Source organism: Antechinus flavipes, chromosome 1 (genome assembly GCF_016432865.1).
Source record: "Antechinus flavipes isolate AdamAnt ecotype Samford, QLD, Australia chromosome 1, AdamAnt_v2, whole genome shotgun sequence".
Taxonomy (NCBI): domain Eukaryota; kingdom Metazoa; phylum Chordata; class Mammalia; order Dasyuromorphia; family Dasyuridae; genus Antechinus; species Antechinus flavipes.
This window is the reverse complement of record NC_067398.1, coordinates 522865694-522893382: the sequence shown is the minus strand read 5'-3', so window position 1 is coordinate 522893382 and position 27689 is coordinate 522865694. Positions and strand designations below refer to the sequence as shown.

The 27689-nt window shown below is 35.9% G+C and overlaps 1 pseudogene; it reads left to right on the top strand.

Moving 5' to 3' along the window:
- Nucleotides 1-67: 67 nt before the first annotated feature.
- The window catches only part of LOC127547106 (tumor protein p53-inducible nuclear protein 1-like), a 162251-nt pseudogene continuing 134629 nt past the window's right edge, over nucleotides 68-27689 (top strand).

Here is a 27689-nt window from a genome sequence, read left to right as displayed (position 1 = left end):
TTATCGAAGACACCGTTTTTGAAATCGCAGCTACAGAACTAGCCAAAGTTTCATTCTTGCTTTAACAATGTTCCAGAGATTGAATAGTATGTTTGTGGGGGAAATCAAGACCTAAAGTAAAGAACCAGAATTTAGTGAAAAAGAAGATGATGAGTGGATTCTTGGTGACTTTATAGACACTGATTTTTCAACAGAAGTTGAAGAGGAAGACTTCAGTGAAGAATCTCCTATTGATCATCCTCCAGTTTTTTCTTGTTTACCAGCTTCCCTGGAATGTTTAGCTGATAATAGTGAATCTTGCTACATCCAATTTGAGGCCTGTCCAATGGAGGAGAGTTGGTTTATTGTTGTGAGCTTTTTCTTCTCAAAACGCAGCCAGGTGATAAAAGTTCAGATCTTTTATTATCTCCAATATAGCCCGGTTAGCTTGGAGGCCTATCTCTCTGCTTGGTTCCAAGAGCTTTTGCCGCTTTGTCGTTTGCTTCTGCCTCTGCTTTCTTCAGCCTCCAGAGCCAGTACCAAGTTGAATCTGTCTTGCCTTGAAGAGAGGGCTTCTGGCGTAACTCCGCTGAAATCTCGACTTGTAGCTTCTTCACTCCGAAGAACTTCCTTGACTGGCCCATTGAAGCTCTATTTATGCTCCCAAAGAGCTTCAAGGGAGGTGTGAACTCATTGAACTCCAATGAGCAAAGGTGTGAACACAAGCCTTGTATTAATTAGTTCTACTTAATACCTTGTTTCATGTTCTGCCCAAAACATCTTCTTGTAAGATTAGATCAACTCTAATTAGTTAGCAGTTAGTAAGGATTCCAACAGTTTATTACCCCTCCCCCATGCTTTACTGCAGGTGGAAACTATCAAGGTGGAAACCAGTCCTTTGGAAAACCTTCTAATAGAACATCCCAGCATGTCTGTTTATATTTCCTCCAGGAATCTTAATGAGGGTAGCTGTGAGACTGAATTTCATAATCTAAGCAGTCCTAGGCCTGGAAGTGGTGAAGGGGAAGTAGCGGGAGGAAAAACTTCAAACTCAGCAGCCATCCCTCTCTCAGACTTCCTTCTGACTGCAGTGTCCTAGCAAGGGAAAAACCCTAATTGGAGGATGTCAGTGAAAAGTGGGATAACATGTTCACTGCTATGTTGCAGTTCTTGCTGCTCATTCAATTTCTTGAACAAACCAAGAGTTTTTGCCCCACATTGGGTGCCAATGACTGCGTATTTAAAATCAGCTGGAGTCAAGAATTCAGGTTAAGGGAAAAATCTTTAATCTTTATTCTCAGTAGAGGTGAAGAAGGATTGCTGTAGCTATATAGGCAGCTGCGATAGGAAGCCAGCTAGCAGAGGGGGATCAGAGGTGAACGGCGGTCATGATAGCAATATGAGCAGCTGTGTCAAGACACCAGCCAGCAGTCTCTCTTTCTACTTCCCTTTCCACTCCCCTGCCTCCACCCACCAAAAACATCATTTCCTATACAACACAACAGGACTTGTACAAAGAGTGGGAGGGGCCATTCTTTCTCCAAGCATATATATTAATAGAGTATGGTCCAATTACTATTTAGCCTCACGTGCTTGGGACCTCAGTGCAGCAACTAAAGCCTTAGCTCATTATAAAGACCTTCTTGGGAAAACAACAGATCTGGAAAATAGATCCAGGAGAGACAATCTGAAAATTATTGGACTCCCAGAAAAATATGATTAAAAAAAAAAACCTGGACAATATTTTCCAGGAAATTATCAAAGAGAACTGCCAGAAGTCATAGAAACAGAGGGTAAAATAGACATTGAAAGAATTCATTAATCACCTACTGAAAAGGATCCTAAAATCAGAACACCAAGAAATATAGTGTCCTAATGCCAGAACCCTCAGACGAAGGGAAAAAATACTGCAAGTGTCTAGAAAAACCCAATTCAAATATAGAGGAGCCACAATAAGGTTTACCCAGTATCTAGCAGTGTCCACATTAAAAGATCGAAGGGCCTGGAATATGATATTCCGAAAAGCTAAGGAACTCGGTATGCAACCAAATATAATTTACCCAGCTAGAATGACCATCTTTTTCCAGGGAAGAAGATGGGCATTCAACGAAATAAGCAAATCTCACCTATATTTGATGAAAAAACCAGAAGTTAACAAAAAATTTGATCTACAAATATAGAACTCAAGACAAACCTAAAAAAGGTAAACAGAAATCTTGGGAACTATATTTCTGCTATAAAGATATATAAAGATGTATAAAGAGTACATGTATACCTTGTTATAGAAATTAGAGGCAGAAAGGAAATATACTAAAAAAGGGTAAAGTGGGGGTACTACATCCCACAAAAAGGCAAAAGAAACCTATTATATCTGAGAGAAAGAATGGAGGGGGATGAATATAGTGTGTATCTTACTGCCATCAGAATTGGCTTAAAGAGAAAAATTTTATACATATTCGATTTATGGTGAAACTTCTCCCAACTCATTGAAAAGTGGGAAGGAAAAAGTGAAAAGGGAAGGAATAAGCTAAGCAGAAGGAAATATGAAAACTGTGAGTAAAAGGAGTAAGATGGGGGAGATAGGGGGAGGAATTCTAAGGAATTCTAAGAGGGAGGGATACTAAAAAGGGAGGGCTGTGAGAAGCAAATGGTGCTCACAAGTTTAATACTGGAGAGAGGGTAAGGGGGAAAGAAGGGAGAAAAGCATAAATAGGGGTTAATAAGATGGCAAGTAATACAGAATTGGTCATTTTAACCATAAATGTGAATGGGGTAATCTCCCCGATAAAGAGGAAGCAGTTAGCAGAATGGATTAAAAACCAGAATCCTACAAAATATTGTTTACGGGAAACACACCTGAAGCAGGGAGATACATACAGAATAAAGGTAAAAAGTTGGAGCAAAATCTACTATGCTTCAGGTAAAGTCAAAAAAGTAGGGGTAGCCATCCTGACCTCAGATCAAGCAAAAGCAAAAATTGATCTAATTAAAAGAGATAAGGAAGGGCACTGTATCTTGCTAACGGGTAGCATAGATAATGAAGCAATATCAATATTAAGCATATATGTACCAAGTGATGTAGCATGTAAATTCTTAAAAGAGAAATTAAGAGAGCTGCAAGAAGAAATAGACAGCAAAACTGTAATAGTGGGAGATCTCAACCTTGCACTCTCAGAATTAGATAAACCAAACCACAAAATAAATAAGAAAGAAATCAAAGAAGTAAATAGAATACTAGAAAAGTTAGATATGATAGATCGCTGAAGAAAACTAAATGGAGACAGAAAGGAGTACACTTTTTTTCAGCAGTTCATGGAATCCTATATGAAAATTGACCGTATATTAGGAAATAAAAACCTCAAACTCAAATGCAGTAAGGCAGAAATAGTAAATGCATCCTTCTCAGACCACGATGCAATGAAAATTATATTCAACAAAAAGCCAGGGGAAAATAGACCAAAAAATAATTGGAAACTAAATAATCTCATACTAAAGAATGATTGGATGAAACAGAAAATCATAGACATTATTAACAACTTCACCCAAGAAAATGACAATAATGAGACATCATAACAAAATGTGTATGATGCAGCCAAAGCGGTAATAAGGGGAAATTTCATATCTCTAGAGGCCTACTTGCATAAAATAGAGAAAGAGAAGGTCAATGAATTAGGCTTGTAACTAAAAATGCTAGAAAAGGAACAAATTAAAAACCCCCAGTCAAACACTAAACTTGAAATTCTAAAAATAAAAGGAGAGATCAATAAAATTGAATAAAGAAACCTATTGAATTAATTAATAAAACTAACAGTTGGTTCTATTAAAAAAAATAGACAAACCCTTAGTAAATCTGTTTAAAAGAAGGAAAGAGGAAAATCAAATTGTTAGTCTTAAAAATGAAAAGGGAGAACTCACCACTAATGAAGAGGAAATTAGAGCAATAATTAGGAGTTACTTTGACCAACTTTATGCCAATAAATTCAACAACTTAAATGAAATGGAAGAATACCTTCAAAAAATAGCTTGCCCAGATTAACAGAGGAATAAGTAAATATCCTAAACAGTCCCATTTTAGAAAAAAGAAATAAAATAAGCTATTAACCAACTCCCTAAGAAAAAATCCCCAGGACCAGATGGATTTACATGTGAATTCTACCAAACATTTAAAGAACAATTAACTCCAATGCTATATAAACTATTTTAAAAAATAGGGATTGAAGGAGTCCTACTAATTTAGTTTTGTGACACAGACATGGTACTGATGCTTAAACCAGGTAGGCTGAAAACAGAGAAAGAAAATTATAGACCAATTTCCCTAATGAATATTGATGCTAAAATAAATAAAATATTAGCAAAAAGACTACAGAAAATCATCCCCAGGATAATACACTATGACCAAATAGGATTTATACCAGGAATGCAGGGCTGATTCAATATTAGGAAAACTATTATCATAATTGACTATATCAATAATCAAACTAACAAAAAACATATGATCATCTCAATAGATGCAGAAAAAGCAGTTGATAAAATCCAACATCCATTCCTAATAAAAACACTTGAGAGTATAGGAATGAATGGACTTTTCCTTAAAATAGTCAGGAGTATATATTTAACACCGTCAGTAAGCATCATATGTAATGGGGAAAAATTGGAACCTTTCCCAGTAAGATCTGGGAAACAAGGTTGCCCACTATCACCATTATTATTCAGTATTGTACTAGAAACACTAGCCTAGGCAATGAGTCGAGAAAGAAATTAAAGGAATTAGAGCAGGCAATGAGGAAACCAAACTATCACTCTTTGCAGATGATAGTATACTTAGAGAACCCCAGAGATTCCACTAAAAAAAGCTATTAGAAATAATTCATAACTTTAGCAAAGTTGCAGGATACAAAATAAATCCCCATTAAATCCTCAGCCTTTTTATACATCACCAACAAAATCCAACAGGAAGAGATACAAAGAGAAATTCCATTCAAAATAACTGTTGATAGCATAAAATATTTGGGAATCTATCTATCAAAGGAAAGTCAGGAATTATATGAGCAAAATTACAAAAGAACTTTCCACACAAAGTCACTTAAATAATTGGAAAAATATTAAGTGCTCTTGGATAGGCCAAGCAAATATAATAAAAATGACAATACTCCCTAAACCAATCTCTTTATTTAGTGCTATACCAATCATACTTCCAAGAAAATATGTTAATGATCTAGAAAAAATAACAACAAAATTCATATGGAAGAAAAAAAAAATCGAAAATCTCAAGGGAATTAATGAAAAAAAATCAAATGAAGGTGGACTAGCTGTACCTGATCTAAAACTATATTATAAAACAGCAATCACCAAAATCATTTAGTATTGGCTAAGAAATAGATTAGTTGATCAGTGGGATAGGTTAGGTTCATAAGACAAAATGGTGAACTATAGCAATCTCATGTTTGACAAACCCAAAGTTCCTAACTTTTGGGATAAGAATCCATTATTTGACAAAAACTGCTGGGATAACTGGATATTAGTATGGCAGAAATTAGGCATGGACTCACACTTAACACCGTATATCAAGATAAGATCAAAATGGGTTCATGATTTTGGCATAAAGAATGAGATTATAAATAAATTAGAGGAACATAGGATAATTTTTCTCTCAGACTTGTGGAGGAGGAAGAAATTTGTGACCAAAGATGAACTAGAGACCATTACTGATCACAAAATAGAAAATTTCGATTACATCAAATCAAAAAGCCTTTGTACAAACAAAACGAATGCAAACAAGATTAGAAGGGAAGCAATAAACTGGAAAAAGATCTTCAAAATTAAAGGTTCCAATAAAGGCCTCATTTCCAAAATATATAGAGAATTGACTAATTTATAAAAAATCAAGCCATTCTCCAATTGCTAAATTGTCAAAGGATATCAACAGACAATTTTCAGATGACAAAATTGAAACTATTTGCACTCATATGAAGGAGTGTTCCAAATCACTATTGATCAGAGAAATTCAAAAACAACTCTGAGAAACTACTACACACCTGTCAGATTGGTTAAAATGACAGGAAAAAATAATGATGAATGTTGGAAGGGATGCAGGACACTGAAGCATTGTCGGTGGAGTTGTGAACGAATCCAACCATTCTGGAGAGAAATCTGGAATTATGCCTCAAAAGCTATCAAACTGTGCATACCCTTTGATCCAGCAGTGCTATTGCTGGGCTTATACCCCAAAGATATACTAAAGAAGGGAAAGGGACCTCTATGTGCCAAAATGTTTGTGGCAGCCCTGTTTGTAGTGGCTAGAAACTGGAAAATGAATGGAAGCCCATCAATTGGAGAATGGTTGAGTAAATTGTGGTATATGAATGTTATGGAATATTATTGTTCTGTAAAAAATGACCAGCAGGATGAATACAGAGAGGCTTGGAGAGACTTACATGAACTGATGCTAAGTGAAATGAGCAGAACCAAGAGATCACTATATACTTCAACAATGATACTGTATGAACATGTATTCTGATGGAAGTGGATTTCTTTGACAAAGAGATCTAACTCAATTTCACTTGATCAATGATGAACAGAAGCAGCTACACTCAAAGAATGAACACTGGGAAATGAATGTAAATTGTTTGCATTTTTGCTTCCCAGGTTACTTCTACCTTCTGAAACCAATTCTCCCTGTGCAACAAGAGAACTGTTTGGTTCTGCACACATATATTGTATCTAAGATGTACCATGACATATTTAACATGTATAGGAGTGCTTGCCATCTGGGGGAGAAGGTGGAGGGAGGGAGGGGAAAAATCAGAACATAAGTGAATGCAAGGGATAATGTTGTAAAAAATTACCCCAGCATGGGTTCTGTCACTAAAATTTATTAAAACATAAATAAATAAAATTTGCAAAAAATATATATATATTAAAATTGAACTTTCTAAAATTTTATACAACTTAAAGCAAACTATTTACAAATCATTATAATGTATGTTAAGGTGAACAGTTTTTAAATGGAGAACAGTCATGTATGTCTCTGTGGAATAAATCTTATTTTACGCCCACACTGCCTATGGAAAAAAAAAAAAAAGAAAATATCCTTAGTTTTGATTAGTCACTTATTCTACTTTACATACTCAGACTGCAGAGCCCATTTGTACAAGATCCCTATGATATCCATGTACCTTGAAAAATAAAAAGAATAAGCAAATGATGGTTCAAGCTAATTGAGAAGGAAAAGAAGGTAATGAAGGAAAAAAATGAGATCTATCAACCCAGATAGCTAGGTAAAGTACTTAAATGGCACTTGACTGTCACCTATAATTCTGGGAAGAAAATTAGGTCAGTGGACCATATTTCCTCTAAACTGAGAAAGCTGAGGGAGTCTAGCAGGTCAGTAATTAGAGTCTATCATCATACTCTGGAAAAAAAATCCCCAAATAAATACTCCTAGAAAATTTATAGCAAATTCCAGTTCTCCCAAGTCAAGAAACTAATATAGCCATCAAGTAAAAGATAACTCAAAGATTATAGAATCATAATAAAGATCAAAAAATTTATCAATTACCATGATAAAGGAGTGGAAACCTTAGAATACTAAGTATATTCTGGAAAGCAAGAAAGCTAAGGTTACAAGCAAGAATAATTTACATGGAATAGCTAGGAATAATTTTATACAGCAAAAATAAAATAAAATAAACATTTAATAAAATGAAAGACTTCCAGGAATTCTGTATTAAAATACAAGAGCTGCATAGAAATTTTGATATTGAAAAATAAGATTTAAAAGTACCATAAAAAGGTAAACATGTTAGAAATTATGAGGAGCTTAATAATTTATATGGTTTATAGTTCCAAATGTAAAAATGATATACATAACTTCCAAAAACTTTATCATCATTAAGGGAAGTTAGAAGGAATCTTTTTAGAGAGAGGGCATTATATAAATCTATTATATTAGGGTTATCTCCATTGAAAATTAATTCCTAAGAAAAAGGCTGGGAGAAGGGGAAAGAAAAGAGGAATTTGATGAAAATATTTCATGTAAGAAAAGGCATAGAAAAAAGAATTTTTGCAACTAGTTTTATTTTTTTTTTTAATTTCAAGTTTCGTATTTCATTGGGGGTTTCTAATTTGTTCTTTTTCTAAATTTTGTATAGCCCCCAGCTTGGCCAGAGCTAAAGTCTTTAAGAAAAAGGTATGCTTTTAAAGAGATCTTTTCAAGCATTCTAATTATAGTATAGAAGTGTGATTTTTTTTTTTTGATGGTTGCATTTTAAATCTTTCCAGGTAGCAACAGCTACTTGAAAAATAACCAAATTGCTATTCAGTTTGTTTAAGACATTTAATCAGAATCTAGGGAATCTCATTAACTGAAGTCAATTTTAAAAATCTGTTCTCTTTCAATTTTAAGTATTGTCTTGTTTTCCCCCTAAAACAAAAAGGAAATTTATTTAAGGGAATAGAAACTACAGCTATGACTACTTGGCTATTAGGAAAATTCTAAAATTGTTAACTAAGTTATTGTTGGAGTTATTGTCATCATGTTAAGTTTTGTAGTTTATTTCCTAGTTTGAGTTATGTGACACCTTTTTTCCCCTACAAAGAGTGGAGTGAAGCATCAAACAGTACAGCCCACAAAAACACTAAATAGTTGGGGTGGACAATAGCAAGCTCAGGTCCTTCCCTGGAATTTTTGTCAACTCCCCTTACTTTGTAAGCTTGCCAGTATTCTTAAACTTGAATCAGGGTAAGGAAGGTTAGCAGCACTGAGAAATAAGCTTGTTTAGATTTATAGTTTCCAAACAAGGAATGTGTTTACTAAGAATATATGTCTGTATAATGATTGATCCTTTTCACCAAGAAATATTTAAACATGTAAAACATGTTAAACAAAATCTATGTGTGTAAGTCCTGGCAAACTTTTAAAATAACATATCTATCCTTAAGCTGTAATTGGTAGAATTTGCTATTAGAGATAAAATATCTTGGGATTGTAACTGATATTCTTTTGAATTCTGAATTTGATTGCCTGATCAAATCAGGAGCCTACCCTTCCAGAGAAATGCCATTAGTTTGTAGGTGGATGTCTTATCTGAGAAAGAGTTGAGGACAACCTTAATCTCTGCTTAAGATGGGATTTTTCTGACTCAGTTTCCCATTTCTGTTTCTTTGTTTCCCACATGATCGTTTCTGAATCTGGCTAATTATTACTGAATTACAAACAGATCTAAAGATGCTTTCCTGTCATATATGTGTCGTCAGGCTGTGGCCTGAAGGACTTGTTTTGATGCTATTATAATAATATCCCTGGTTTTTCCTTAGCAAATTTCTATAATCAGAGCAAATGGTCAGTAGAAACCATGAGCCCAACACAAGTTTCCCAAGAAAACAAGTGGTTTTCTACTCTAGATCTTGAAGAGATTTTCTTTTGCATACCATTGCATAGATTCACAATATCTTTTTACCTTTGAAGGGGTGAGTCCAGGGGAACATAACCCTCCACCAATGAACATAGACAGTCATGTCCATAACATGGAGGTAGCTCAGGGCTTCTGTGACAGTGCCCCCATTTTGGACAAACCTCTAACTTCCAGCCCTTCTCCCCAACCCAGGGCTATGAATATTCTTTGTCTATAGGCCCACACAGTCTTATCAGTTATTAAGTTTCTTGACAGCTAAACTAATCTCTTGCCCAGCCTTAACCCTATCTAAAGACTTTTACTCTGTATTGTGATGAAAAGTGAGGCCAAGTCCTAGGGGCCTTGACTCAGGCTCTTAAACCTTATGTTGCTTTCTTCTCAAAGAAACTTGGCGTTTTTCTGGTAACCCTCTTGCCTTAGAGATAGCTGCCATAGCCCTTCTAATTGAGGAAGCTTCTAAGCTCATACTAGACTCATTCAGACCAGGTTCAGAGCATTTTGGAAGCCAAAGATCACTGGTGGCTTGTCAGTGGGAGGCTTACGAGATATCAGGCTTTCCTGTAGATACCCCTGACTTGACTTTCCTGGTGTGCTATACCCTTAACTCTGTCACTCTACTCCTTAACAACACTCAGTCATGTGACATTTCAAACCAAATGATGAATGGTTTACAGATGGTTCCAGTTTTCTTGGAAGTGGGGAAAGGAATGAGAGTGAACATCTTTATAGACTCCATATTTTGCACCCTAATGAAGCTATATGGAAAGAAAGGGGACTTTTAATTGTTAAAACAATTTTCTATTAAATATGCAAGGGAAACAGGCTTGCAGATTTAGCTGCCCATGCTGCTGCCCATTTGCCCCTGACCATGACACCTTTACTTACCCAGATCTTTGACTCTAGCTTCTCCTGTCCTTTCATATAGTTCACTGGGGAAGGAAGGGGGCACACCCTTTCTCCTTCTGGGTGGTTTCAAACACCCTCAGGTCAGCTTCTAATCCCAGAAGTAAAACACTGGGAACCTCTTTTGGCCTGTCCAGCTTTTTGAAGAATGACAAAGGCCCAACCTTCACTTCTCAAATAACGCAAAAGCTGGCTGAGACACTTAAGATTAGCCTTCTTTCTTGCTTGCTATTTTCTACTTTTTCCAGGTGTATCTTTAACAACACTCCAAGGATGAGAGCTTTGCTCTTAGTATTTTCTCTCCAGCTCTGGTATCATTCTGTCGTGTCCCACCAGTGGGGAGATAACACTTAGTCTTTAACCAGGCTAGGGAATTCTGTGGGCAGAGTGGGACCATTCAGGATTGTTGGGTGCCTATAGCATCCTCAAGGCAGCTCATATATTTGACCTGATGCATTATTTGCAAAGGCTCCATTCCCAAATGTCACCATCCTCACCTTGGATGCCATCTCATTTGTACTAGCTAACCCCCAGGGAAATAATTATAACCTGACTATCTCTGGTCTTCTTGTGGCTGTCTTACCCACATAATAATTGTAGGATATTCATTTCATTAGTCATTCCTTTTAACAGGTCTCTCAGAAACATAGAAGTAGAATGGAAAATCCATTTTACAAAGAAAAGCACATCCCTTAGGTGCATAGATAGTACCTGAGGTTAAGTTTTGTAGTAACTTCTTAGTTGTTCCCAAGGACAATTATAATCACATGGAATTAAATAACATATGTTATATGTTAGTTCTCAAAAGGTTATGAAGATACTTCAAGGAAAGTGGTGTAGAAGCATTATGAATGAGTTTGCCAGAATAATTTTGAAAAAGAAAAGCAGGGCTAGTAATCTGATCTCAGAAAAAAGTCAAAAATAAAATAGATTTAATTAAAAAAAAAAAACTGGGAGAAACTATCCTGTATGTCAACCATATTAATAAATATTATTTTAGACTATTTAAAATAACTAGATAACATAAGGTTGAAAAATTTCTGTGCCATTAGAAATGATGAAATGATGGTTTAGAAAATTATGAAAAAAAAAAGGATGTGCATGAGTCAGTGAACCCAAATTAAAATCAGAGACTTTTAGAGTAAGATAAAGCAAAAAGGGATTTATTTTGATCTTGTGAGAAAGGTTAAACCTAACCAACAAGGTATCAGTTAAAGGAGTACAAAGCAGAAACTGCAAAACACAAGATTAAATAGGTCCTTGAATATAGAAGCCCTCACTTTCATCTGGGCTTCTCTTCCATTGTTTGGAGGAGTCTAGGCTTTCATTTTAAACATGGAAATCTATTCCAGAAACAAAAGAATAAATTGCCTTTAAAAGAAGTACTTAAATGATAATTAAGAGTTGGGGAAAACAGAAGGGAACCCTTATTCAAGATAAGGGAACACCTGTACCTTTTTAGCTACAGCTCAATTTATTATTGCAAACTCTTAAGTCATAATTAGGGCATAGGTTGAAGCCCATCCTCATGAGAGTTTTTAACTTAGTTTCTCCCTTTTGGATATATGAAAGATGATGTTATCCACCTTGGAGAAATAGAGGACAAACAAGCCTAATAGAATCTTAATAGATGTATTTGAAGCTAGGTATGTGTGTGTGCATGCATGTGTATGATTTTATATATATATATACATATCATATGTGTATATGTAAATGTATACATATATGTATGTATGTTTATTTATGAATTTATATGTAAAAGATTTGTGCTTAATTGTAACCTTTTGGAAGAAGATGAAGGGAAGGAAAAAAAAAAGAAAAAAAGAAAAAGGTGTATAGCAGAGTAAAAAACCTATAAGGAAGCAAAAAAAAAAAAAAAAAAGATAAACAGTTCCAAATACAATTTGTAGTATTTATTATATATGCTTTCTTGAAACCGTAATTTATTGTCTCATATTGTGAACTCTAATTTTCCACCGTATACATGGCAATTTTCTTCTTCTTTTTATATTTTATTTTTTAAATGCAATTTAAAAAAAGTTAAAAAAAATACTTCTCCTCACTACCATTGGATTTGAGTGTACTACACTTTAACATAATATAATAATAAAATATTTTAATCATATAAACCCCTGATTATGTGATCATGCATGCCTGCTGTAGCTGACAGCATAGGTGAGTAACTTTTTCATTGAGTATCTTGCAATAATTGAAAATCAAGAATATACTGTATTAGACTGTGGGTTCAATTTTAAATTATCAGCCTGATTTTCATATATTTGAGTAAAACCCTCAAAAATCCAATAAATAGATCTTTCAGATATCACCTAAACTCTTTCAGAACTAGAGTCAGAACTTTTCCCTTAGGTTTTCCGAACCTTAGGAAAAGTTTTCCTGTAATGTCTGGGCTAGCTAGGGGGCCTTGGGACCAGTTTTGGTCTCAGCAGAAAAATCACCATGAGAATAGTCAGGAATAAAGTCCAAACAGTCTCCCAATCTGAACCAATCTCTCCCATAGTGCAGGAGACAGAAGAGTTACCACGAAGCTGGTCAAAGATAGAGTGTCTATCTTCCAGTCCTTGTTAGCCCTTACATACCTTATTGTAATTACATCATTATAGCATATTGATTATGTGTGAACTTAGAGAACCATTACATTGGTAAGTAATGACTATATGTATACTAGAGAACCATTATCTTATCAATTCCATTGAGTTAACACCTTGTTTCAAGTATACTCCAGAGTTCTGGCTTTCTATACTTTCCTTTTCTCCTATGAGATAGTTGTTAGGGTTTAAGGGTTGGACCCCAAAAACATATTGAAACATAGTTTCAAGCTGGTGTCACAAAGTTTCTCAAAGTAGGTTTAAATCATCTCCTAATTAAAAGGCAAAAGTTTTATTACATTGTGGACAATGGGATAATTTCTGAAAGGGATTTTTAGTGAAGAAATAGGATGCAGGTATTTTTTTTAATAAGAGAAAAATAACCTACATGTTGATAGCTATAGCTTGCTCTTCTGATTAGATACTATAACTCTGGAGTCATGCTTTTGTTAATAGTAGGAATTCTGCAAAGAATTCAACAAGGGTCTACTGCAAGAAAGGTACACTTAAGGAAAACAAAAGGCCAGTTTAAGAACACAAGATCCATTTAAGGACAAGATAATCCAATAACTGCTCTTCCCCAGCTTGCCTCGGTAACTTGATCTCCTAATCTTGTATAGTAGTTGTAAAATAGGGCCAAAATGACCTCAATTTGTTGTGTGTTAAAATATTATAGTGTGTCCTACTGTGGTTAATAAGACCTATGTAAACTCAGAATTCTCTGCTACATGTCAGACATAAATAGTCTCTATGAACATTTGGGGTAGCTTCTCTAAATTTGCGAATCTTGCATTTCTTCTGAGCTAATTCAATATTGCTTTGCTATATCAGAGCACTTTCTCTGAGGAGGGTGTTCCATGTTGAGCAGTCCTGTGCCAGGATTTCCCACATCATAAATCAATTCTAAAACTCTTAAGAAAGACTGAGAGTGTCCTTGTATCACTTTTTTAAGACATTTTGTGAGTACTTGCCTTCTGTGAGTTTTACATAAAATAATCTTTTTCACAAATATACATTTTGCATTCAAACAATATGGCCAGTGAAGTTATGATCTTTGCAAGAGAGTTGAAATGCTTGATAGTTTAGTTCAAGAAAAAGCTTCAATGTCTTGTGTATCTTCTGCTAGATAATCTTTAGAATCTTCCTAAGACATTCAAATGGAATTAATTATTGTACACCTGTGAAACCTGGACAATATACTAGTACCAGGCCAGGAAACAGAAACACTTTTATTTGAATTGTCTTAGGAGGATTCTGAAGATCATCTGACAAGATAAGATTCCCCCTAAGTCTCCTGCCTAGGGCCCATGAAGCTACCCCAGAACATACTTTTCACTGAGTACCCAATGACCTTCCTTTTGTTCCATGGCAATACTCTAATATGAAGATTTAGATACCTTTGTGAGGATTCACTGGGCCAAAAAGGAAAGAATCCTAGCAAATCCTTAACAAAGCTGAAGGGCATTGATAGCTGGATACAATTGTCCCATCTAAAGAGTGCTCAAATTCATAAGTAGATAGCCCAACCCACTACTGGAATTTCAATATCATCTAACCTGGAAAAAGAAGCATATGGTAGCAATAGTTGATTACTTCTTCAAGACACCAGATGTGGACTATGTATCTTGTATTCTTTGTTCCTTTACCTTTTTTTGGGGGGGTGGGGGGGTGGAATTAAGTAGACTTTATATGACTCTTCTTATATAAAGATCAGTATTATTGCTACTATCATACTATGATGATCCAGCAGCTCATTGAACTCCCTAATGCCTCCCTTGGTTAGTGACAGAATTTGTCTTGACCAACAAGAGAAAATGTTGAATGAAACTGACTATGAACTGACCCTGCCTGATAGTAGAGTTATTAATTGCTTGAGGGAAGTCAAAACCAGTTAAAAGGAGAGTTTTAGAAATCAATTGTAGAAAGAAAGGAACCTCTCATTTATTCAATTTCATAAAACAAACTTCACTTGCTGCCACTGAAGAGCCTCCTTCAGTCTTTTGTACACACTTTCCCATGAGAAATGAGTTGAACCCTGTGCCATTCTTCTTGTAGGCACTTCAGTACTCTGGTAATAAGTGATGGATGGCCTAGCATTGGGATCTCCTTGTCTTCATCAAAAATTATGTTTTTTTTTGGTTTTTTTTTTGTTTTGTTTTGTTTTGTTTTGTTTCTGTTTTTTTTTTTTCCTTGATAGTGATGTAGTAGAAGTGATATAAGTTCTGTGCCAAAATGATGTGGGTGTTGTAGGCACCAAAAGTTGGGGTTCAATCATGTGAAGAATCCACAATGAACATCCTTTTTGGCAAAAGGTAAATTTGCCCACTACTGTGTTGGAATCCTTACTAACTGCTAACTAATTAGAGTTGATCTAATCTTACAAGAAGATTTTGGCCAGAACCTGAAACAAGGTACTAAGTAGAACTAATTAATACAAGGCTTGTGTTCACACCTTTACTCATTGGAGTCCACAAGTATGCTAGCTTCACAAAGTACACTTTCTAACTTCAAGGGAGTCCACACCTCCCTTAAAGCTCATTGGGCCAGAGAGCACTATGGGAGAAAACCCATAATCCCATTCTCTCAGAAGAGTCAGATAGAGGGATCTATGGCAGAATACATTTTTTCCACTTGGCTGGCTGGTGGCGGATGAAGAGCTTTCAGAGGATAAAGCTATGAGTGAGAGTTCAGTGGACAACCAGATTCATCTTCACCTCACACCACTGTAGTTGGTGGCTGGGCTCCCCAGAAGGAGACAAGAGAGAGTTGGTTGGAGGCTGAAGAAAGCAGAGGCAGAGGCTGAAGGACAGAACCTTTGGATTTGGAGATATTTGGAGGGCTCTAAGCCTCTAAGCCCTGTGTTTTGAGAAGAACAAGAACTCTAACATTTGAACTCATAACATTTGGCGCCCAACGTGGGGCCCAAGGACCCTACTTTCACTGAAGAAGTCTCCAGTAACCAGGAACTGAGTGAGTACAACCTTTTTTGGCTGAAATGGGACAGATCCTAGGTAAAGATTCTCCAACCCCCCCAACCCCAGCCCCACCCAGGAGTGGTGCTATAGAAAGCCTGCTTAAGCTGATAGAAGATCAAGGGCTACTTGTAACTTGGGGACAGGCAGCTAGACTTCTGGCTACATTAAAACGCACCTCCCCTTGGTTCTTAGAGGAAGAGTAAATCTCTCTAAAAAACTGGGCATTGGTTGGTCAACAGATCTCCACATATAACAATGAAAATGGTCCTCGTTCAGTTTCCATTGAAGTATTCTTTTTATACAATACGATACAGTTGACCTTAAAATACTGTACTAGTTCTAGAAGAAAAGGAAAAAACTCTAGGAATAGCCAAAGGGGGAAGCCTGAGATAAAGGAGGAAGACAAAGAACAGATTAATGGCCATATCCCCACAGGGCAGGGAGACTTAAGTGAGGCTCAAGGGCAGGGTGAATCTGAGTCAGCTTCAGCCCCACCTGAGGAGCAGGTAATTGACTCTCCTCCATCAACTCCACCCTCCAGGATGGAGGGAGGAGGAGTAGTGGGGGGGGGGCAGTGACAGCACCAGCACCTCCCCCCCAGCATCCAACACTACTGGAATTTCAATATCATCTAACCTGTTTTTATGCATCCTATCTTTGAGATCTCTATGTTTTGCTTGCATAATGAACATATTTTATTTATTTTTTTGTGTGTGTTTTTTCTCCTAAAATTTCCTTCACTTCTAGGTAATTTGCCTTCCCTATGTGTGGGACAGTATTGACCACAAAAACAATCAGAGATTATCAGAGTAAGAAAAAGCACAAAGGAATTTATGATGATCTTGTGAGAAAATGCATCTCCTACCTGACAAGGTGTTTGTCAGTAAAAGGAGTGCAAACTAAAAACTGAAAAATACAAAATTAAATAGCCTGAAAGCAGAAGCCACACCTTCCCAGCCTGACTTTTTCCCTCCATTGTTTAAGGGAGTCAGGCTTTACATTCTAATCATAGAAATCTAACCTAGAAACAGAAGAATAAATCGCCTTTAAAAGAAGTACTTAAATGCTAATTAAGAGGTGATAGGAAACAAGAGGGGACAAACCTGAAACTTTTTTAGATATAGCCTCTACTTGTTTTATAGCCTCAAGTCACAATTATAGTGTAGTTTAAGGTTCTATTCCCACAAGAATGTCTTCACTCAGTTAATTTCACACAATTACTTATTATTATTTTTTTTTGCTTGTTTCTTTTGTTAAGACATGGCCTTGGCATTTCAGATTACAGTTTTTCTATTCTATGCATTGTTTTTGATTTACAGACTATAAATCCTGCTCTCATTATTCTTAAAACCACTCTGAAATAGTTTATTATGGTTTCAATTTCTCCTCAGATTCCACATGGTTCTGTCTTATGAAATATTGGGTCATTTTCTTTTATTTTGCAATATTTCATCATAAATGTCTGAATTCATTTACTAAATCTGGAGACCACTTTTTTTTCCTGTTAATAGTATTCCTATTGATTAATGTTTATATTTAATATTTTTAAGTTTTCTTCTTTCTTTGATCTTTTATACTGGCTCATCTCATCCTCACCGGTACGTTATTTTTCCCTCTTACTGTAATTCCAACTTGTTCTCCTCTGATAATTTTTTTTTTTAAAGTCTGACTCTCAAAGCATCTTGGCCTTCTCTCACACTAGACCAGTGGTTCTCAAACTCTTTTTCTCAGTATCTTTACAATATTAACAACTATTGAGAATATGTCCAAAGAGTTTTTGTTTATATGAATTATATAATAGATATTTATCATAAATAGAAAAAAAAACTAATTTTGAATTTGTAGACCCTCTGAAAAAATTTCAGAGACCCTCCAGGATTCCCTGCACCATACTTTGAGAGCCACTGCACTAGACACTTGACAATAAACTAGTCTGGATGAACAAAACTGCCCCCCACTGGGGACTGAGTAGTAGTTTCCCCTCAGGCTTAATGGAGTACTGTGTCTTATACCCCCTCCTACCTCTGTCCTAGTTTCTTGTTTCATTCCCTCTGTTCTTCACTTCTCTAACTCAGTACCAGCATTTCAGAGCTCTGCTATACTGGTGTTATGTGCTTGATTTTTGTATTTTATAACTCTCAAGCTCTGGGAGCAGATGTGGGGCTGGGATGTGATATTGAACTCTATTTTAAATCCTAATACCTGTCCTATCCCTTTTCCTCTGTTACTGTATTTTCTGCACAATTCTGAATTCTGAAAGGCAAGCTGTGTGGCCCTAGCTTTGGGACATTATATAGACATATTGCCTATCTCTTGACCCAAGTAAAATTCCAGAGAATACAGCAGAGATTCCCACAGTCCTGCAAAGAAGGAAAGGAAATCTGGGTATGGGGTTGTTTTCAGTTGTGAATTGTGTGGGTAAGCTTTTGTAGTCTGGTCTGTAGAGATGAGCGGGAGAAAAGAGTACTTGATGAGTTCAATGTACAAGTCAGCTCATGATTTTATTTGTACTGACTTTTTTTTTTATTCCAAAACTTCTGAAACATGGGAACAGCAAAAGTTTATCTTACATGTATAATTTCTTTTTTTAGAGATCGGATAGATCAAAGGGACTATGACTAGTATTCCATCACTTCCTCCATATGCTTTTTACACTAGTTTAAAAACATCTAGAATTTAAAAGTCTAGTTCTATATTTCTCATTCCCATTAGTAGTAGGTAAACAAACATAAATAAGGCAGTGATCCTTGAGGTCTGAAAGTGAGAATCCTTATATTTGGAATGAATTATTAGCTATGGCATTGTAGTTTGGCTCATGAATCTTTATCAAAATAACTCATATATTGTGTTGACATTGTATATAACTTTATTTTCAGAGGATTTTATATTTCTCACCCTAGTTTAAATGTATTTGTGAATTATTAAATTTTTATTTGTGAATTGAGCAATGTCAGAAACAAAGTACATGAAATAGAGACAAACAGTTCAAGGTGACCATTTAACTTTTAACAAAATGGCCTTGGAAAACACATAAATGTTCATTGGATTGTGGGAACGTCAGTATAATACACTGAGTACATTAGGTAAGAGTAAAAATCTGTCAGTCAACAATGAAATGATAAAACAGATAGGTAGGGAATACCTGAAAAAGCATTTTCATTAAGGACAGGGCTCAGAGAATTTAGTCTGCATAGCAGTCATGCTTAACTAACCTGAAAGAATTCTTTGAAGATGTTACTGTCTTGACAAATCAAGAAAATATTGTATATGTATTATGACCATGTTTTTCCAAAATGAATTTAACTGTTTTCCACATCAGAGAATTTAATTGTTAAGGTGAGTATCATGGGAAAAGTGTGGACATGAATAGATGGAAAAGAAAACGTGTTCCTCATCTAGTTACACGCAAATACAAAATTGTAAAGATTTATGGTGTATGTTCTTTACTCTTAGTAACAATTTCAGAACTTGTGAAAAAGCAACATTTAATTTATCTGTTTTTTTTTGTTTGTTTGTTTTATTTTGTTTTAATTAGAAAACTTCATGAAGTATAAAAGGCTTCAATAGGAAAATCAGAATGATTTTTATCCAAAAGAAATAGTAAGGGAAATCAGCCCATTACACACACACACACACACACACACACACACACACACACACACACACAGAGTTTATTAAAGCTCTCAAAGAGTTTTGTATAAACATTGTTTAATCATTATAAGAATACTCTAATGGAGGAGCTATTAGTCCTTTTTAAAAATAACTAAACTAATAATCAAAGACATCAAATAATTTTTTGATCATCACACTTCTAGAGACTACCAAGGTAGTGTTTGAATTCTGATCCCACATTTAGTACTCTTTCAGTTAATACCTTAGTATTTCTCAGAAGAAAAAATTGTGAAGACTGAGTTAGCACCCTGGATGCCTTAGAATCAACTGGAGTCAGGATAAGCAAAAATCCTTGGTCTTTATTCTTGGTCTTTAGGGGTAGAAGTGAATTGGATGGACTCAGGGTCTCCACGACCTCTTTTCTTCTTGTCTACCACCAAAGTGACCCTGGCTTGTCCTACTCCACCCCCTAATCCTTCCCAAAATTCTCTGTATACACCAAAAGATTGAACCAGTGCAGAATAATGGGAAGGCCCATTTTCCAAGCATATGCTAATAGAGTATTGTCCAATCAGTAATTAGCCTTAAGTGCTCGGTTGTCCGACCTCAGTGCATCAACTCAGAGTTTCAGTTCTTTACATCTCCCGCTTTCTTTTGTTTTAGAATGCAGGTGGCCACACCATCCCTGACTTCTCAGGAAGATGAGAACCCCAAAAAGGAGATGATCACACCCTCCCTGACTTCTGAGGAAAGGAGGTGAAAATACCAGAAAGGAGGTGAAAATACCGAAAAGGAGGTGATCATGCCCCCCTTGACTTCTCAGGAAGGAAGGTGAAAAGCACCAAAGGGAAGTGGGGATTACTAGCGGGTTTATAGGCTGAAGGGTCTTATTAGAAACAGGTATGCACAAATCTATCAGAATGGAATTATACATGCACATAGCAATAACACACAGGCTTTTAGTGAAGAATCTCCCAACAGCCAGTGCAGGCTCAATGTGGTATAACAAACATGAATTGTACATGCAAGTAGTGATATAACAACAATATAAATCAACATGATGTTGTAAAAGATTTCCAGAAGTCCTAGAAGGAGGGTATGTAAACAACAGTCACACATATGCCTTCTTCAGAAGCCAAGAGATAGTCCAAAGCCAATCTATTGTTCATTGCTTCACGTGTCAGGGAATCCAATGATCCCAGCAAATTTTTAAAGTTTTGCAATAGTATTTTTATGTGTTAGGGAATCCAATGATTGCTGCAGATTTTGAAGTCCTACAACAGTCTTATCATTTCTCAGAAAGTCCAATGATTCCTGAGGGTTTTCAAGTCCTACAACAATTTTTTCATGTCTCAGGGATTCCAATGATTCCTGAGGGTTTTGAAGTCAAACAATTTTTGATGTTCATGAGTCAGATGCCATAACTGCCATGCTCTTTCAATGGTGGGCACAGTCAGTGACAGAACTACCTGATGTTTCTTGGGTCTTCTCCTTCATTTCAAGGATCTGTCTTTCTCTGATAGAAAAGGTGAATACGGCTCATTGGCACCCATCTGATTCATTCTGCATCTGTAGAGATATAAGCAAACCCTTTCCCCCAAGCAGTTAACCTATCTGGAACCTTCCATTCACCATTTTCTGTGTCTCTCCATATCACCTGGCAATTATCTAAAAATAGTGGAGCTGCTCACACTGGACACTGCCCTTCTGGTGGGTTATAAAACCTTTCTGCTGGAGCCAGTGCATCTTTGTCAAAAATCCAGACCTTAGTAGTACAAAGAGCTAAATTTAGAAATTCTCTAGGGTTACCTGTGATTTCCCCTTTCTTTTGTTTTTGGAGGAGCATCTTAATATCTCTGTTTCTCCTCTCTACTATTGCCTGTTCTTGAGGATTAAAGGGTATGCTAGTAGGGTGAAAAATATTATACTGTGCACAAAAGTGTGCAAAATGTTTAGAAGTATATGCAGGACCTTGTCTGTTTTTATTGCTTGTGATACACCCATAATTGCAAATGCTTATATGAGGAATTCACTGACCACTTGGGCTGTCTCTTTTGCTGCTGGTATTGCAAAGGTGAATCCTGAAAAGGTGTCCACCACAATATGGATAAAAGACAGACGACCAAAAGATTTATAATGGGTCACATCCATCTGCCAAATTTCATTGGGTCTCAAACCATGAGGGTTCTTCTCTGGAGGCAGTGTAGGAGCATGGAAAGGAAGGCAAGCCATATAGGCTTTTACTATGCTCCTAGTTTTCTCTCTTGTTATTCCAAATTGTAAATGTAAAGCTCAAGCAGCCTGATGATACTTAAAATGAGATTCTTGGGCTTCTTGAAATAAAGGCGTATTGGGCAGCATAGTTAGATGGCTATTTGCCTTTGGATTACCATCAAAAATAGGACCTGGAAGTCCACTATGAGAGTAGACATGCAAGATATAAATCTTACCTGGATACTTTCACACTTACTCTTGAAGTTCCATAAAGAGCTGATATATATTAGATTTTATTTGGGCTGTGGCAATTCTTTGTACCTCATCTACTGAATAGGCCGAATCAGATATTATATTTATATGTCCTGAATAATAAGTACGAGCTAGAATAATTGCATACAATTCATTGTCCTTAGTGGACTGAAAAGGAGTTATGACTACTCATCATAGTTGTCACAAGAGTATACAGCACAAATAATATGTTTGGATGCATCTGTAAATATAGTTGGTCCTTTAAGAGGAACTTTGGAAACTTTTTCTTCAAGAATCAATCGCCAATTATGTAATAGTCTGGTTATCTTTAAGGGAGACCTGTGTGTAAAATTTGGAGCTGTGGCCAATAAAATTTGCCACTCTGGGATGATTTCACAGCATACATTAATTTGTGTATTAGTATAAAAGGTGTATATCTTGTCAGGTCTTATCTCAGATAATTTTACTGCTCGTTTAATAATCTATAATAAAATTCTAGCCACAAGCACTGGGTAAGGAGTAAGGCTTTGTTCTGGTTGTGTTGGGAGGTTCACCCACTTTATCACACTGTTTCCTTACTGAAGGACTGCTGTGGGTGCCTCTTGTGTAGGAAAAACTGATATTTCCAAGGGTTTTTGAATGACTCTTTCAACCACATTGGATAAAGCAAGTTCAACTTCTCTCAAAGCCTCTTGAGCTTCTTTTGTAAGCTTGTGTGGTGAGTTTAAAGCACTGTCTCCCCTTAACATGTCATATAAAGGTTGTAATTGATAGGTAGTCAAACCTAACACTGGATGCAAACATTGGATATCTCCCATCAGTTTCTGAAAGTCATTTAAGGTGTTTAGCTTCTCTGTTGTTAAGGAAAGTTTTTGTACTGTAAGCACCTTAGGGTATACTTCATATCCTACATATGGAAAAGGAGCATGTCTTTGAATTTTTTCTGGACCTATGTGTAATTTGTAGTTCCTTAGTGTTTCTATGGTCTTTTGTAGACATGCTTCTAACATTTGTTCCTCAGGTGCACATCCCAATATATCATCCATGTAATATAATAACATTACTTTTTGAAATGCTTTTCTTATTACAGTAAGAGCAGCAGCAGTATGCATTTGACACATAGTAGGGCTGTTTTTCATTCCCTGTGGCAAAACTGCCCATTCATATCTTTTATAAGGCTCAGCTAAGTTAACGCTGGGCACTGAAAAGGGAAATCTTTTCATATCCTCCTTATCCAGAGGGATAGAATAGAAAGAACCCTTAATGTCTATAACCCAAAGAGGCCATTCTCTAGGCAATAGTAAGAAGTGGAAGTCTAGGCTGAAGAGTTCCCATAGTTTCCATCTGTTCATTTACCTTTCTTAACTCAGTCAACATCCTCCATTTTCCAGATTTCTTTCTTACAACAAATATTGGGGAATTCCAAGGACTTAGAGTAGGTTGTAAGTGTCCTTGGTCAAGTTGCTCCTGTACTATATCTAATAAGGCCTGACTTTTATTGCTAGCTAAGGGCTACTGTTCTAACCACACTGGATTGGATAGGAACAGGTGAGAGTGTTTGCAGTTCTTCAACAGCAGCCCTGCCTAAAAAATCAGAAGTACTCATTTTTAATCCTAATTGTTGTAAAATATCTCTTCCCCACAGATTGATGGGGATTTTTTCGAATATAAAAGGAGTAAAAACTCCTGTTTCCCCTTCAAATATCCATTTCAGAGGGGTAGCACTAACTTCAGCAGCTATTGATCCCCCTACGCCAGACATGTAGGTGTCTGCCTTTATCTTTGGCCAGTGACTGGGCCAGTTGGCACCTCTAATGACTGTGTGATCTGCACCTGTGTCTACCAATCCTTCTAATTGTATGCCATTTATATAGACAGTGAACATAGGTCGGTCAGCTATTACAACTGCTGTCCAGTGTATTCCTGGATTTTTTTGCTTGGAGTCAGATTCTGGGTGACTATCACCAGATTGCTTGTTAGGAGTCTGCATCAGTAAACCTGATGCTACTACTTCTCCTGGGTGATAAGTCACACATTGTCTACCTATATTAGTGACTGGGATGTTATCTACACATTCCCCAGTTTCCCACATCAGTGGTGGATGATCACTGTTTTGTATGTACTCTCAGGAGGTGAAATGGTCAAGCCTACTGTGCCTGGAGGCAAGAGATCCATAGACTGGAAAGGAACAGATTTACCTTCTCCAGGGAGTATCTCAGTTGTCCCAGCTGCATTCTATTCTCCTCAATTGTAATCCTTTTCTCCCATCAGATGGCTTCCTGGCTGATTGGTCATGTCTAGGTACTGGAGAATTTTTTCCTAATGTCTGCCCCATTTCAGATAGAAAAGGTTACTAGTTTAGCCCTTAACAAAGTAAGTTCCCTGTTTGTCTATTAAAATACTCACCTTCTTTCCTGGTCACCAGGGACTTCTTCAGTGAAATTTGGGTCCTTGGTCCACACATTTGGCACCAAATGTGAAGACTGAGTTAGCACCCTGGATGCCTTAGAATCAGCCGGAGTCAGGATAAGCAAAAGTCCTTGATCTTTATTCTTGGGCTTTAGGGGTAGAAGTGAATTGGATGGACACAGGATCTTCACGACCTCCTTTCTCCTCATCTACCACCAAGTGACCCTGGCTTGTCTTACTCCACCCCCTAATACTTCCCACAATTCTCTGAATATATCAAAAGATTGAACCAGCACAGAATAGTGGGGAGAGCTATTTTCCAAGCATATGCTAATAGTATTGTCCAATAGGTAATTAGCCTTAAGTGCTTAGTTGTCCAATCTCAGTGCATCAACTCAGAGTTTCAGCCCTTTACAAAAAGTAATTTCCCAAATATCATAAAATATCTTAATACTAAATTATGTGAATGATGTAAACACCAGATGATGCTAGGCACCAAAAGTTAGGGTTCATATACGTGAAGAATATATAATGACAATTCTCTTTGGCAAAGGTAGATTTGTTTGGGGTAATAGGTTACAGACAGAATGAAGGGATACAATAGACTCCAGGAATGGTAAACATGAGATAGAGTGGGAGAGCATAAAAAGAATTCTTCAGTGAAACTTGACAATTATCCAGTAGAAAAGGAGTAAGTACCCCATGAGGTTGGAGCATGCCCTTGGCTGGCAGACTAAATCTGAAAGGGACTTGGTATCTTAAAAAAAAGTTATAAAGAGGAAAAGTGGGTTTGAGAAATATAGTGGAATTAGAAATTATATCATATGACATTGGAGGAGGGGATAAGAAGAAAGACACCACAAAGCAGAGTGCTGTGGCCCACTGACCCAAAGAAAAGCAGCAGTGAAACCATGGTGTATAAGTATATTTTATAGAGAAAATTTTCCTGCAGGTACATGAGTGGGACTTCTGACAGGGCATGGCAAGGTGAGACTTCTAAATACTAAAACAGAAGGTAAACCTTAGGGGTTTGAAATAACAAGTTTGTCTGACTGCAGAACCAACCCAGAAAGTGAGAACATGTTGCTATACTGGTCTCTATCAGTGCCTTCTCCCTGCTTGCCTCAGGGAGCAATTCTTTAGTTTTTCTTTGTCCACACCATTCAGGACATCATCACTAAAGAAAGAAATCAGAATTTATAGTCATTATTATAATAAGAGCTAAAGAAATTAGAAATAAATCTATTTCAGATAAGTTACAATAGATTAAATTGATAACATATTAAATACTAGGAAAGCATATTGTTATTCTCCTATCTGCATTTAAAAAAATGAAAAGAATGGAAAATAATATCCAGTCTTTATTTTATTAGTTGAAGAATTTGTTGAGACTTCCCAAAGACATAGCAAACTCAATGCCTTCTCTTCATTATTTCCAATATACCTTTTACATTGCTCATTTGTACATAATTATTTGTATATTGTCTTTTATTTTTGAATTGCTATCTCATAATTATTAGATTAATTTATAGGACAGAAAAAAATAAAATGAGAAATGGTAGAAAGAATGAAAAAAAAAAAAAAGGACCTTACTGCATTATTTATGGAGCTGTAAATTAATTCAATCATTCAATAGTGCAATTTGGAAAATAGCCCAAAGGACTATAATATCATGCCTACCTTTGGACCTAGAAATACCACTAGTCTTCAAAAAGTGAAAAAAAAAAAAAGGACCTTACTGCATTATTTATGGAGCTGTAAATTAATTCAATCATTCAATAGTGCAATTTGGAAAATAGCCCAAAGGACTATAATATCATGCCTACCTTTGGACCTAGAAATACCACTAGTCTTCAAAAAGTGAAAAAAAAAAAGAAGTAAAGGGCTTATATGTACAGAAATGTTAATAGCAATTCTTTTTTGGGGGCATAGAATTGGAAATTGAGGGGATGCATACCTATTGGAAAATGGCTGAACAAGTTGCGGTTTGTAATTTTGAAATGGAATATTATTGGGATATAAGAAATGATAAACAAGATGCTTTTAGAAGAATCTGGAATGATTTCCATGAGCTGATGCAAAGTGAAATGTACTGTGTACAAGGTGGACAGCAATAGGATGATCAACTCTGAATGACTTAACTATTCTTAACAGTACAATGATCCAAGACAATTCTGTAGACATTATGGAGGGAAATGCTATTCATACTATATCTAGAAAAAGAACAGATGGTCTAGGAATACAAATTGAAGCATTTTTAAATTCCATTTTTCTTTAGTATTTATTTATTTGGGTCTATGTTTCCTTTACAACATGATTCTTATGGAAATATATTACATGACTACAAGTGTATAACTTGAATTGCTTACCTTCTAAATGAGGGAGCAAAGAAGGAGAAAGAGAAAAAAATTTGGAACTCAAAGTTTTAAAAACAAATATTAAAAATTATTTTCACATATACTTGAGGGAAATAAAATACTAAATGAATGGTAAAAAAAAATAATTCATAAACCATAACTAAGGTGATCATCTTGAGAACTACCCAAGAAAAAACTTTCCAGGAACAATTTATTTTTCTAAAGTTTGCTTTCTAAGCTTAACCCAATTTTTCCTTTGACTTTTTGTATATTGTTGGAAAAGTGCATCTTAAGCTTTTTTTTTTTTTTTTTTTTTTTTTTTTTGGGTAGGCAGGATAGAAAGTTTTATACCAAATGGTACAAGCTAAAATGAGAAACAAGCAAATTAGATGAGAAACAAAAGTTATAAAAATAGATAAACCAAACAGCAAACAATCAACAGTACATTGAGTTACTGTGTCCTCAGTAGTCCTGAGAACTTATAATAACCACCCTTTGATATCAAGATTGCCAATTTGAATCTATGTCAGTAGAGAAATTTCAGAGGATCTGCTATATTAGCAAGAACTAAGTCAGGAATTAAGCAAAATTGGATAAAAAAAGAAGAACCTGTAATTTATTACTGTGTTAAGTAAATTGATAACAGAGTTTAGACACAAAGCACCTCAAAGTAGAATTAATTAAGGAGTAGCAGGTATGGATCTGACTTTAAAAATTATATTTTTGGAAATATGTAAATAAAAAGGTTGAAGCTTGGGAGCTTGCAACAAGAATTTGCATAAGTCAGGCCTCAAAAATTTCCTGAGATACCATATGTAATTTATTGATGCCATTATGTAAAATCTTGTCATTCTTTTGGAGTAATTGGAGTCTCCAATTTAGAGTCATTTTTTTTATTTTAGTGGAATTAATATGTCTTGATTTTTTTTAGTTCTTTACTTCTTTTTTGTGTTTTGAAAGAAGAGAATA